This window comes from Podarcis vaucheri (genome assembly GCF_965113315.1).
Source record: "Podarcis vaucheri genome assembly, chromosome: 15".
In the NCBI taxonomy this organism is placed as follows: domain Eukaryota; kingdom Metazoa; phylum Chordata; class Lepidosauria; order Squamata; family Lacertidae; genus Podarcis; species Podarcis vaucheri.
The window spans coordinates 16,903,540-16,916,749 of NC_138753.1; the positions used below are offsets into that span (position 1 = coordinate 16,903,540).

Below are 13,210 nucleotides of genomic sequence, written 5' to 3' on the forward strand. Positions count from 1 at the left end.
ATCTTTTATCATCTCCACAGCCAACAACTCACCCCTTGTGTGCAAACACTGTGGCAAGTCAGAATTCTCTGGAAACGGGCAACAGTGCTCATTCCTGCTTAGAATTTATTAGGTGTGTATCTGTGCAAGACTTTGAAAAGCCCTCTGGTGGCTTGCAATGCATGATTCTTGCAAATCACTGGAGGAGTCTCTTTAGCTAAGAGGTAAAAATGCTTGTAGATTAAGTAGGATGACTAACAAGGCAGATATATGACACTCTGGGAGAAAAACATTTCAGTTACCACCTCCTTCAGTAGATCAGACATGACTCAGAGCTTGTCCTAAGACCATAGGAAGAGCCTGTTGGATCCTGCCCTCACAGTGGCCAAATGGGAAACCCAGTCTTGTTCTCCACCATTCTAAGGTAGACCGGCTCTGTCCATGGAGGCTCCATTTAGCAATCCTAAGAAACTAAGAAGAGCCCTGCAACCGGAACAGGCCAAACAAACATCGTGTTTGGGCTCAGAGACTCAGCAGATGCAAGGGGAAATCTGAAAACTCCCCCAAGAAGCCCCAATGCCGTTATTGGCAGAGCCAGGCCAGCCATTAGGTAGCCTTCCTCCTCCGACAGCCTCACTGTTCCCACTCCTCCTGATAAGCCCACTTAATGCCTATAGGATTTTATAAATGCAAGTTGTCTAATTATGGCTAATGAATGCGGCAGTCATGGATCCAATATCTCGACCGTTTTGCCTGGCAGGCACAGAACTCAGCTTAATCGCTTGGCTCCATTGAATAAAGTCCACTTAGCCTTAAGTGTTCCCAGACACACACGGAGCCCCTTCAAATTAAGCTGACGAAGCCTCGACTAATTGAGTGCTGCGCCTGATGAGGATAAATGTTTAGGCCTCCCTCCCAGCAGTGCTTCTTTGAATCGCCCGCTTGCCCTCTGCATTCCCCAGCCTTGAAAGCCAATGCCACCTTCAGCCCCCCACCTGTAGGGGGTAAGAGAATCCTTGCAGTGTGGAAGCAGAATGTCTGGGTCTCTGATCACCAAGGAACTTGGACTCTATTATGTCCTCAGCCTATTTCTATCTTAAGACCATGTCTCCTTTGGAGTGTGCAAAAAAGAGAGAGAAGAAACTCAATGAAAGAAAGAGGATGAATATTTGAATGGGAGTCCAGAATGTTTTTTTTTTTTTTATAAAATTTTTATTGGTTTTACAAGAGTTTTTATAACAAACAAACATAAAAGAAAAACAGACAAACAAAAATATATAATTTCAAAATGTCCTTTCATAAACTTCTTTCCTCGGACTTCCCCATACCTCCCCTTTCTGCATCCTCATGCCCAAATTTTATAGCAACTTATAAATGTTTTTTCCGATCCTAATTCATCATAGTCCTTTCTTAATCTAATCTTATATTACTGCAACCCTTTCTCTCTGTAAAATCTCGACATTCTAAACTTCATCAAGTTTATAATAGTTCTTAAGATAAATCTTAAATTTCTTCCAGTCTTCTTCCGCAGTCTCCTTTCCCTGGTCACGAATTCTGCTCGTCATTTCCGCCAATGTCATATAGTCAATCACTTTCATCTGCCATTCTTCCAAGGTGGGTAAATCTTGTGTCTTCCAATACATTGCGATCAGTATTCTTGCTGCTGTTGTTGCATACATGAAAAAAGTTCTATCCTTTTTTGGCACCAGTTGGCCGACAATGCCCAAGAGAAAGGCCTCTGGTTTCTTAAGAAAGGTATATTTAAATACCTTTTTCATTTCATTATATATCATCTCCCAGAAAACCTTAATCTTCGGGCATGTCCACCAAAGATGATAAAAAGTACCTTCAGTTTCCTTGCATTTCCAACATTTGTTATCAGGCAAATGGTAAATTTTTGCTAGCTTAACTGGAGTCATGTACCACCTATAGACCATTTTCATCACATTTTCCTTTAAAGCACTACATGCCGTAAATTTAATACCAGTGTTCCACAACCTTTCCCAGTCAGCAGACATAATATTATGACCAATGTCCTGTGCCCACTTAATCATAACTGATTTAACTGTTTCGTCTTGTGTATTCCATTTCAACAGCAAGTTATACATTCTTGACAAATTCTTAGTATTGGGTTCTAACAATTCTGTCTCAAGTTTTGATTTTTCCACCTGGAAGCCAATTTTCCTGTCTTGTTTAAAAACCTCCATTATTTGATAATAGTGGAGCCAATCTTGTACTTTGGGTTTTAATTTTTCATGGCTCTTTAATTTCAGTTTCTCTCCATCCTGTTCTAAGATCTCACAATACTTTGGCCATCCGACCTCCATATTAAGTTTCTTGTGGGCCTTAGCCTCTAAGGGTGACAACCATCTAGGGGTTTTGTTTTCCAACAGATCTTTATATCTCATCCAAACATTAAACAACGCTTTCCTTACAATATGATTTTTAAAGGCACTATGCACTTTGATTTTGTCATACCATAGATATGCATGCCAGCCAAATGCATTATTGAAACCTTCTAAGTCCAAGATATCTGTATTCTCGAGGAGCATCCACTCTTTCAGCCAGCAGAATGCTGCTGCTTCATAGTACAATTTTAAGTCCGGCAGGGCAAATCCCCCTCTTTCTTTTGCATCTGTTAAAATTTTATATTTTATTCTGGGCTTTTTGCCCTGCCAGACAAATTTCGCAATGTCTTTCTGCCACCTCTTGAAACAGTCCATCTTGTCAATAATCTGCAAAGTTTGAAATAAAAATAACATTCTAGGCAATACATTCATCTTAATCACTGCAATTCGGCCTAACATTGACAATCTCAAATTTGACCATATTTCTAGATCCTTTTTAATTTCTGACCAACATTTTTCATAGTTGTCCTTATACAAATTCAAGTTTTTAGATGTTAAATTAACCCCTAGATATTTCACCTTCTTAACCACCGTCAGACCTGTCTCTTCTTGAAACTTATTCTTTTCCATATCTGTTAGGTTTTTCCCTAAGACTTTAGTTTTTTGTTTATTCAATTTAAATCCAGCTACCTGTCCAAATTGTTGGATTATTTCCAACACTCTTTTTGTACTAGTGTTTGGCTCCTGCAAGGTCAAAACAAGGTCATCTGCGAACGCTCTTAACTTATAGTGTTTGGTTCCGACCTTTACACCTTTAACCTGCTGGTCGTCTCTAATCATGTTCAGCAACACCTCCAGGACCGAAATAAAAAGCAATGGGGAAATTGGGCACCCCTGTCGTGTTCCTTTTTCTATCTTAAGTTCCTCAGTTATTACATTATTTACAATCAACTTAGCTTTTTGTTCGGAGTATATTGCACCCATACCATTCTCAAATCCTTGTCCTACCCCCATCCCATGAAGATTCTTTTTCATAAAACTCCACGAAATATTGTCAAAGGCTTTCTCCGCATCCACAAATATCAAAACTGCTTTAGTATTTATGTTCACCTCTAACTTCTCCAAAATGTCTATTATATTCCTAACATTGTCTGAGAGGTGTCTTTTTGGGAGAAAGCCTGCTTGGTCTCTGTGAATCTTCTCCATCAATACTCTTTTAAATCTTTTTGCTAAAATGTCTGCAAAAATTTTGTAATCCACATTCAGTAACGAAATTGGGCGGTAGTTCTTCAGTTGAGTCTTTTCAGACTCTGTCTTTGGTATGAGTGAAATATATGCTTCTTTCCACGATTCGGGTGCCTTTTTTCCCTCTAAGATCTCGTTACAAACTTCCTTTAACGGTTGTATCAGCCATTCCTTTAAAGATTTGTAATATCTGGAAGTCAGTCCGTCTGGCCCTGGAGATTTGCCCAATTGCATGTCCTGAATGGCACCCTCTATCTCTTGTTCTGTTATTCTCTGGTTTAGATCCACCTTGCTATGATGAGAGATTTTTTGTAATCCATATTTATTAAGGAATTTATCTATGTCCTCTTCATTTTGTAATCCTTGGGAATAAAGTTTTTTAAAATAGCTCACAAAACAATTTCTTATCTCGTTGGGTTTAGATATATTTTTTCCATCCACTTCTAGACTTGTGACTGTATTTAATTTCTGTCTTTTCTTAAGTTGCCATGCCAGAAGTTTACCACATTTGTCTGCCGACTCAAATGTCTTTTGTTTCATTTGCTTTATTTTCCATTCTATCTCTTGGTTCATCAATTCCATATATTGTGTTTGATACAACTTAATCTCCCTCAAAATCTCCTGGGACTTTGGTTTTGATCTTAGTTTTTTCTCTCCTTCTTTTATCTTTTCCAAAATTTTTTCCTTTTTCTCATTCTGTTTTCTCTTCTTTATTGAGTTTTGTTGAATCAAAAATCCTCGCATCACAGCTTTACTTGCGTCCCAGATCACTCTTTTTTCCACATCACCCTTTAGATTGATTTCGAAATAGTCCTTTAGAGTTTTTTGGCCCTTCATGTGGATCTCTCTATCTCGGAATAGGGTGTCATTCATTCTCCATCTAAACTGACCAGTTGTTGTAAATTTCATTTCCATCTTCACGGCGTTATGGTCGGAACAGGTTTTTGGGCAGATTTCTACCTTCTTAATCTTCGGAGCCATTCCACTAGTAACCCATATTTGGTCGATTCTGGTCCAGGTCATCTTTGCATGGGAGAAAAAGGTTCCCTCTCTTTCAAGAGGGTTCCTTGTTCTCCAAATGTCTATTAAGTCCATATTTTCAGTCATTTCGAAGAAAGTCTTCGGGAGTCTCCCTTCTTTAGTAAGTGTCAGTCTTTGTGTCTTGTCCATGTTTGTAGAGACTACACCATTCATATCTCCCATGATTATCATATTATATTCCAAATAATCCGTCAAAGTTTCATGGAGTTTTTTGAAGAATTCTGCTTTACCTTCATTTGGTGCGTAGATCCCAATTATCAAAAATTTTTCTCCTTGTACCTGAATCTCCACCGCTAAATATCTTCCTTGTTCATCTTTGAACATCATTTTTGGAGCCCACTTCTCTTTTACATAAATCACAACTCCTCTTTTTTTCACTTTATCCGACGAAATAAATTCTTGTCCCAATTTTTTATTCATAAGCAGTCTCCTGTGTGCTCTAGTTATATGGGTTTCCTGTAAACAAATCAAGTCCAGTTGTTCTCTATACAAAATATGGAATACTTGTCGTCTCTTCAAAGGACTGTTCATCCCATTACAATTCCAGCTAAGGAATTGCAGGGCCATCTTGTTATTTTTCTGGTATTCCTCCAACAGCTCCCAATTGTTGTTCCTCCTCTGTTGGTGGTGGAAGATTCTGTCCAAACGAAAGGTTCAGGATGTCTATTACACTCTTTTGCTCAGCAATTGGGTCTACAGTTCCTTTCTGTAAATCTTCTTGATTTCTTTGTAGGAACCTGTCTTTATCCTGTATCGTCTTTATTTTCACCTTCTTCCCCCTATAGTCAAAAGACAGTCCCTGTGGAAATTCCCACCTGAAGAGAATGGTGTTCTTCTTCAACAGGTAAACCAAATCCTTATAAGAAGCTCTCAAGTCCAAAATATGTTTAGGAATGTCTTTAAAGATCTGTATCGGTGAGTTCCCAATTTGTAAGGCCTTTTCAAAGTGCAGTCTTAGAATTTTATCTCTTTCCTCCTTCGATCTCAAGGTAATCAGACAGTCTCTCGGCGCCTTTCTGTTCTGTCTTCTGCCCAGTCTAAATGCTGTTGTAATTTTAAATTCGTCTTCCTCTAGATCTTCCCAGGAATCAGCAAACTCTTTCGTTAAAAAGTCCGTAAGATTGTCTCCTTCGTCCTCTGGAATTGATCGTAGTTTCAAATTCCTTTCTTTTCTTTGTAGTTCCCACAATGCCAGAGTTGCGTCGTGGTCATAGACCTTCCTGGCAATCGGTTCTAATTTTTCCTGGGTCTCTCCAGCAATAGTTCTGGCTTCCTCCGCAATTTGACGTGTGGCAGAATTTTCTTGCGTAAGCCTGTTTATAGATTCTGTATTCAGGTCAAGTCTTGTTGTTAAATCTGTCAATTTCTGTGAATTCTCTGTCAATTTCTTGGTATTTTCAGCCGTCTGCTTTGTTAGATTCTCCAGAGACTGGTTTATCTTAAGAAGGGCTTGCGACACTGCATCCATGGAGACTGCTGTACCTTTTTCTTGTCCTGTTGTCACTGTAGAGGTTATGCCTGAGATCGAGCCTCTTTTCTTGTGTTGCTGTAGCTGTTGTTGATATTGCCTTGTCTTGGCTCTCGTGCTTATCTCGTCTGCTGGGCCACTCATATCCCAAGGTCGTTTCCCACGAGAGCCTTCTCCTAAAGGAAAATTCCACTGTCCCAAAGCGTAGCAACTTTTAATTTACCCTCTAGAGGGAGCAAATCAAAATGTCCGCAAACAAAGGCAAAGAGTATTTAAAAAGCAAATTTATCGGGAGGCTTCTATATGTATATTGCAACACTTTCCCAATAGATAGAGTCCCAGCCTTCCCTGATATATTGTGTCCACAGAGTCCCAAAACTTTGTAACAAATAAGCAATGAGACTTCCACTTTGTTACTTTCACAGGAATCTAAAGTCAGTTCAGTGTTCCTTTGTTTTAATAGCAGTTTGTGCCAGGTTGAAGGCTGCAGAGAGTTCCCTTTCCTTTAAGTTGGTCATGCAGCTTATAAAATCACTTATTCCTCCCCTCTGCCCTGCAAGCTAGAGGGGATAGTCAAAGTCCAAATGTCGGATTCAAGCAGTTAAAGACAATATCCCATATGGATGCAGCTCAGTAACTTTCGTTGCTTTAATTGTCATGCAGTCGGGGGAAGGCAGACTTCCTTAATTTTCGCCTTTCCCGTTTTCAGCCTAATTTCAAGTAGTTTTGACACGAATAGAGGTTCAATCTTACTCACGGGTCTTTTTTGTCCAGATTATTCAGGAAGGGAATCGGCGCTCTCCACTAATGGCGACGCGGCTTCACCCTGCGGGCTGGGTAGCGATTCTCAGCACCGCGCTCCCCGTTGTCGTTCCGGAGCCTTTAAAAAGGCTCTTTCTGCGGTAAAGGGGGGCGCTTCAGGTGCCCACCGAATCTCCTTGTTCACAGGCTCCGTTCCTGTGATTTTAGGGGTCCCCCGCTTGCCGTAGCGGGTCAGACCCGAACTCGCAGAGCCGTCCTCTCTCCGGAGCTCGGAGAGGGAGCAGCCATTAGCGCTGGCGCCGAACCGGAAGTCCTCCGGGAGTCCAGAATGTTTGACTGGCAATGCTATTATCCTGTGTTTTTCTTGCAAAGCTAACTTCTTGCAGTGTCTTATATATGTAATAACTTTGTCATAAAAGCTGTTATGTACGATGACAAAAATCCACCAACAGCATACAAATCAATATGGCTAACCTGATCCAAAACACACACCCCTCACACACGAAAACAAAGACCACCACAGCCAACCACAAATGAACAGCCACACCCTAGGCCAACCCCAACCTCTCTCACCACCAAAGGAACGCAAGTGAACAGCAAAGAACCTGCACAAGCAACCTGACACCAAACCCTACATATAGAAAGTAAAATAGAAACATTGCCACCCAACCCCAACCCCACCCATCTTTCCCCCACTCCACCTCTTTCCCCCTTTTCTTCCTAACGTCTCAACAAATGAAACTGATTTCTGGCGGGCTAGGGACAAAGGTGAAAGCTGTTTCTTAGTTTTGCTGAATCTCTCAGCGGCTTTTGACATCAGCGACCATAACTTTCTTCTGGACCGTCTAGAGGGGCTGGGAGCTGGGGGCACTGTTATACAGTGGTTCTGCTCCTTCCTCCTGGGTTGTGTTCAGAAAGTGGGGGGGGGATGAGTGTTCAGACCCCTAGGCTCTCACCTGTGGGGTGCCTCAGGGTTCCGTCCTCTCCCCCATGCTTTTTAACATCTACATGAAGCTGCTGGGAGAGATCATCAGGGGGTTTGGGCTGGGTGTTCATCAGTATGCGGAAACCCAGCTAGATTGGCGGACTATAAATAATATATTATTATTATTATTATTATTATTATTATTATTATTATTATTATTTGTAAAAATGTTACATGGAGGGGGGGAAATGAGACATTGCACACACTTTTGTAAATCAACGAAATCTTTAATAATAATAATAATAATAATAATAGCTGTTATGTATGCAAAACACCCTATCAGCTCAGAAGAGAGTCTGGCAAGTGGGGTCTCCTCTGACACAACAGCCGACCTGAGCAGACTTTTATGCTAACCACAAACTGAAGGCTTGATTGTTCTTCTGCTAGAGCAATTAGAGAAACAGTTGCCCTGTTTGGGTGGCCTTTAAAAACCTAAGAATAGCCTGCTAGATCAGTCCAGGAGCCCATCTATTCCAGCATCCTGCTCTCACAGTGACCGCGCAGAATGTCTGTGGGAAACCCCCAAGCAGGACTTGAGCCCAAGGGCAGAATTCTCCCTTCTTGTGATTCCCAGCTGCTGCCTCGGACTGCGGAGGCAGAGCCTAGCCATCGTAGCTAGTAGCCATCAATAGCCCTCTCCTCCTCTGTGAATTTGTTCAATTCTCTTTTCAATCCATCCAAGTTGGTGGCCAACTCCTGTGGGAGGGAGTTCCATAGTTTAACTATGTGCTGCATAAATAACTTTCTTTTACCTGTCCTGAAACTTCAAGCGTTCAGCCTCAGCTTTGGCCTCACCTCTATCCTTTGACCACAGCAGGATGGTCAGGATGGTGGTAGCTTTGTGTGAGGAGAGAGGCGAAAGAGGCTGGGATGGAGGAGCGTTTGCTTACCTGCAAACCAAATGGGCACAGGAGATGCCGGGAAAGCAAAGGAAGACCACCACCATCCCTCTGGTTGCTAGGCAACCATAACACTCTCTTCTCCCTGCATCCAACTGTCAGACAGAGTTGAAGGAAGGGGGCGTGAACAGAGGGGGATTATAAACGTGACCCCTGACCTTTAGGTCCAGTCACAGACAACTCTGGGGTTGCGGTGCTCATCACGCTTTATTGGCCAAGGGAGTCAGCATACAGCTTCTGGGTCATGTGGCCAGCATAACTAAGCTGCTTCTGGCAAACCAGAGCAGCACATGGAAACACCGTTTACCTTCCCGCCAGAGTGGTACCTATTTATCTACTTGCACTTTGATGTGCTTTCTATTCTGCCTTGGACAGACCACAGCTGGAGTCCTGTGTCTAGTTCTGAGCATCATAATTTAAGGAGGATATTGACAAGCTAGAAAGTGTGTCGAGGAGGGCAACCAAGATAGCCAAGGGTCTGGAAACCATGCCTGATGAGGAACAGTTGAGGGAGTTGGGGATGTTTAGCCTGGAGAAGAGGAGACCGCGAGGTGATATGATAGCCACCTTCAAATATCTGAAGGGCTGTGCTTGGGAAGATGGAGAAAGCTTGCTTTCCTCTGCTCCTGAGGAGGGGAACCTGAAGCAATGAATTCATATTGCTAGAAAGGAGATTATGATTAAAGCTTTCAGACAGCAAGAGCTGTTCGATAGTAGAATGGGCCGCATGGGAAGGCGGTGGACTGTCCTTCCTTGGAGGTTTTTAAACAGAGCTTAGGCAGCCACCTGTCAGGGATTCTTTAGCTGTGGTTCCTGCATTGCAGGGGGTTGGACTAGATGGCCCTTGGGGTTGTTGTAAGAGAGTCAGGGTTTATTTCAGGGTGCCTTCCAACTCTTCGGTTCTACGATGATGGCCTGGGCACATTGAGCAGCGGGGAGGGCATGTTCTAGGCCCTAAGCCACAAAGATTGGGTCTGCAGAGGAGGAGGAGGAGGGCTAACCCACGTGTGGCATTCTTCATCATTACATTTCTGTCCCACCTTTTTCTCCAAGAAGAGCAAAGTGGGGCCCATGGCTTTTTCCCCATTTTATCCTCACAACAGCCCTATGAGGTAGGCTAGGCCGAGAGGCAGTGACTGGCCCCCCAAGGCAACCCAGTGAGCTTCGTGGCTGAGTGGGGATTTGAACCCTGGTATCTTCCAGGTCTTAGTCTGGTGCTCTAACCACTACACCACCACTGCCTCTCTCTCTCTCTCTCTCCCTCACGGTACCAAACCAAATTGTGCATGGACACCTGAGATGAAACCTTCCATTAGGCACTCAGGATCGCTCTCTCTTCTCAAAAAGCCTCCTAGTTCCTTTGAAATGCTAAAAGCCCTCCTTCCTCAAGGAGGTGGACTGGGATGAGAGACTTCTGCCTCCTGCTCCTCCTTCCTTTCCCCTGAGAGGGAAAAGCGCTCCCTGCTGTGGCGATTAGCTCAGGCTCCAGGCTCACCTCCCTCGCCTGGGAACTCAAAACAGGCAAGAAGAAGAAGAAGAAGGGGGGGGTGGCTTGTGGAGCTGCTCGCTGGATGACTCATCCCCCAAATGGATATCTCTTTCTCTCCTTTCCCTGCAAAAAAGCCACACTGCTGCTATAAGATGGAATCCCTGATGGGCAGAACTAACCCTGCTGGGGGGGCCAAGCCCCGGTATCCCTGCCTTTGCAAGGGAGCCCATCATCATTTCCGGAAGGAGGCATCGCCATCGCTGGGGGGGGGGGGAGAAGAAGAACCGAAGGCAAAAGACACAGGCCCAACTGGCTGATTCCAGCCCTTTTTTCACAGACTCATAGAGTTGAGTTGGAAGGGACCCCCAAAGGTCATCCAGGCCAACCCCCAGCAATGCAGGAATCACAGCTAAAGAATCCACAACAGGTGGCCATTGAACTCTTTAAAAACCTCCCAGGAAGGAGAGTCCACCACCTTCCAGGGAAGACTGTTCCACTGTCGAACAGCTCCTGCTGTCAAGAGAGTTTTTCCTAACATTTAGTCAGAATCTCCTTTCTTTGCCATTTGAATTCACTGGTTTGGGTCCTCTCCTCTGGAGCAGCAGAAAACAGACCTTCTCCATCTCGCATTCTATGATTCTATGTGACAGCCCTTCAGATATTTGAAGAGGTCTGTTTCAAATGCAGAAGAGAGGTGGGATCATTCCAGAGCAGGGGTCAGCAAACTTTTTCAGCAGGGGGCCGGTCCACTGTCCCTCAGACCTTGTGGGGGGGCGGACTATATTTTTGGGGGGCGAGAGAACGAATTCCTATGCCCCACAAATAACCCAGTGATGCATTTTAAATAAAAGGACACATTCTACTCATGTACAAACATGCTGATTCCCGGACCGTCCGCAGGCCAGATTTAGAAGGCGATTGGGCTGGATTCGGCCCCCGGGCCTTAGTTTGCCTAGCCATGTTCCAGAGCCATGGAAAAGAGGCCCCTCACCCCCAAATCCTGGCAGAGAGCATGAACAGAGCCCCCCCCCCATACACACAAAGGTATTAAGAATAGATCCATCTGGTTTTGGAGCTGGGGTAGGAGCCCTGCAGATATTTGGGGCCCAAACCATCAAGGGCTTTGCAAACCATGACAAACAACTAGCCCAGAAGCCCCAGAGGCAACCAAGGTAGAATTTTGAGGCTGGTAGCTGGACAATCCCACCTCCCTGGCCCTTCTTATTACCTGGAAACCATGTTAATTTCCCCTGGATAGGCACTAGTAGGGTTGCCATATTTCAAAAAGTAAAATTCCTGGCATTAATGACATCCACAAAGTTGCTGAGCTTTCTTTAGGAAACCAGCCAAATTGTTGAGCTTTTGAGCGAAACCTCCTCCAATAACGTAGTGACGTTGAAGCTTTCGGAGCTGTTTCCGCATTGCCATACACCTGGGCTTCCCCTGACATTTTGCCAGTTCAGCAAAATTCCCCCCGACGTCATTTTTACGCCCCAAAACCAGGACATGTCAGGAATTGTCCTGACGTATGGCAAGCCTGGGCACTAGCTATATTGTGGTGGATTAGATGAGATGACCCCTGGGGTCCCTTTCAACTCAACTATTCTATCATTCAATTATATTATGCTGCATCCAATTAATTAAAGGTCAGCCTCCATGCCAAAGATCATTTTCTGGCTGTGGCTGACACCTGGATGCAATCAGGTCCTTGCAAGCAACATTAAAAGTAATTTTCTGGGCATTTGCCGAAATGCGGAAAGTGCCCAGCTGTGGACATTCTGAGAGCTGAGCTGGGCAGGCATTTATTCAGGGGCTCTGCAATGCAGTTCTGCCCCCGTGAAAAGGAGCCCCGTGTTCAAGGCTTGGGTCTCATGAGAACATAAGAAGAGGCTGCTGGCTCAGACCAATGACTAATCTAGTCAATATGATACAATAAGATACAATACAATAATCTTTATTGTCATTGTCCCATACAGAACAACAAAATTGAAAAAATCTACATCAGACATTCAAAACCAACAAGCCTGCTATCCCAACTATCCTAGCCTGGTTAGCCCCTAAAAACTCAGATACCCTTAAAGGTAAAGGTAAAGGGACCCCTGACCATTAGGTCCAGTCGTGACAGAGCTCATCTCGCTTTACTGGCCGAGGGAGCCGGCGTACAGCTTCCGGGTCACGTGGCCAGCATGACTAAGCCGCTTCTGGCGAACCAGAGCAGCGCACGAAAAAGCCGTTTACCTTCCCGCTGGAGCAGTACCTATTTATCTACTTGCACTTTGACGTGCTTTTGAACTGCTAGGTGGGCAAGAGCAGGGACCGAGCAACGGGAGCTCACCCTGTTGCAGGGATTCGAACCGTCGACCTTCTGATCAGCAAGTCCTAGGCTCTGTGGTTTAACCCACAGCGCCACCCGCGTCCCAGAGACTACCTTACACTGCATTTAAAACCAAAATTGCATTTGGATAGAAACTGTTTCTCAGGTGGCTAGTCCTAGTCTTCTTCCAGAAGCTGAAAGAGATCATTTCCGGGGTGCGCACTATCCTGCACTATCTCTGCAGCTTTTTTATGGCACCTGAAAGCATAGATTTGATCCAAGGTGGGAAGAGTCCACCCAATTATTCTCTCCACAGTCTTTACAACCCTGGACAGCATTCTGTCTTCACACAGCATCCTCTTCACACAGTGGCCAGCCAGAAGCCCTAGTGGAAAACTTGAAAGCAGGATGCGAGCCCTCTCCCCTCCTGCGGTTTCCAGCATTCAGAAGCATTACTGTCTTGACTTTGGAGGCAGACCATAGCCAGCATGACTAGTAGCCATTGCCAGCCAAATTTGGGTCTCCAGCTGCTTTTGGACTACAGTTCCCACGATTCCTCGCCACTAGTCCTGCTAGCTAGGGATGGTGGTAATTGTAGTCCAAAAACCAGCTGGTTTGGGGACTCAAGTTTGGGAAACACTGCTCTATAAGAACAAAGGGGACTGCCATGACTGTAACAT

General features: G+C 44.3%; 1 protein-coding gene across 4 annotated transcripts in view; it reads right to left on the reverse strand.

The window, feature by feature from the left end:
• The window catches only part of PITPNM3 (PITPNM family member 3), a 77,051-nt gene that overhangs the window by 51,603 nt on the left and 12,238 nt on the right, over positions 1–13,210 (reverse strand). The window contains exon 1 of one of the 4 annotated variants that reach the window (XM_082201375.1): positions 8,719–8,783. The exons of 2 other annotated variants lie outside the window; for them this stretch is intronic. The gene's annotated coding sequence lies outside the window, so the exon portion shown is untranslated. Of the gene's footprint in view, positions 1–8,580; positions 8,603–8,718; positions 8,784–13,210 lie in introns of those variants that run through there. One more of the 4 variants, XM_082201376.1, reaches the window with a different exon arrangement.